The sequence below is a fragment of the Haplochromis burtoni genome, unplaced genomic scaffold (assembly GCF_018398535.1).
Source record: "Haplochromis burtoni strain Fernald_Lab_line unplaced genomic scaffold, NCSU_Asbu1 Contig_438, whole genome shotgun sequence".
Classification (NCBI taxonomy): Eukaryota; Metazoa; Chordata; class Actinopteri; order Cichliformes; family Cichlidae; genus Haplochromis; species Haplochromis burtoni.
The window spans coordinates 466,832-467,843 of record NW_024582799.1 but is presented as its reverse complement, the minus strand read 5'-3'; positions in this window follow the sequence as shown (position 1 = coordinate 467,843).

Genomic DNA, 1,012 nt, shown 5'->3' with positions numbered 1-1,012 from the left:
AACATGCTCCTTCCGGCTGTCATCTATATTGGTTCCCCCCAGTTCTGCAAACTGCTCGTTGTTGTTTACGTGCCCCACCCTCCACCCTCCCTCCTTGTTCTCAGTTCTTTAACTTCTTCACTCCTATTTAGTACACGGGGATCTGCCAGGCCCAGGAGCCGTCGCCAGTCCCCTTCGAGGCCTGGCGAATCATGCAAAAAGAATCAAAATCTTGGGCCCATGAAAGAGGTCAAAATAACAGAACGCTACTCAAAGTTGACAACTCAAACAAACTGACCTAACTTAACGAGACAAAGGGGAAACTTAAATAGTGGCTGATCAGCCCACAAAAACAGGAGAAGGGGTAAAACACACAAAACCTAACTAAACCAACCAAACATAATGAACTCCAATCCCCCACCCCCCGAGTTATGGCATGAACCAATTTGTAGTCTTCCTTTAAAGCTCGCTCCGCCCTTTTCCACCTCTTGGCTCCTTAAACAAGGGACTGGAACAGCTGCAACTAAGGTAACTCAGAAAACAAAAAATGAATCATACATAACAGTGTAAACTAAAATGTGCGCACTTATTTTAGAATGCAGCGTTATGTGGATATGTGAATTAACTCTAAACCAAAACCAGTTATTTATTGTCCTGTAAATAAATTCCTATATTTAAAGAAAGACAAATGTGAATGCAATGTTACTTATAAGCCTCTACACTAACATGGTGGGTATTACCACTGTGTGGCTGTAAGTGCAGCCATCACAGCCCAGCTAGTGAAATTACTGAAAGAGAACGCTGATGATGGACTACTACACAGGAAACCGCTAAGATCTCACAAAAAGAAAAAGAAGTACAACACATCTTCTGTTTGCAACAATAACCACAGAGGTTCCTCAACACTTCTTAGTCAATGTTCTGTGCATATGTAACACAAACGTAAGTCTTAACTGCACATCACTGTGTCAAAGTCAGCGTTATTTTCAAAACCCATATGTACAGATCACATTTAACATTGCAGGAATCCCCC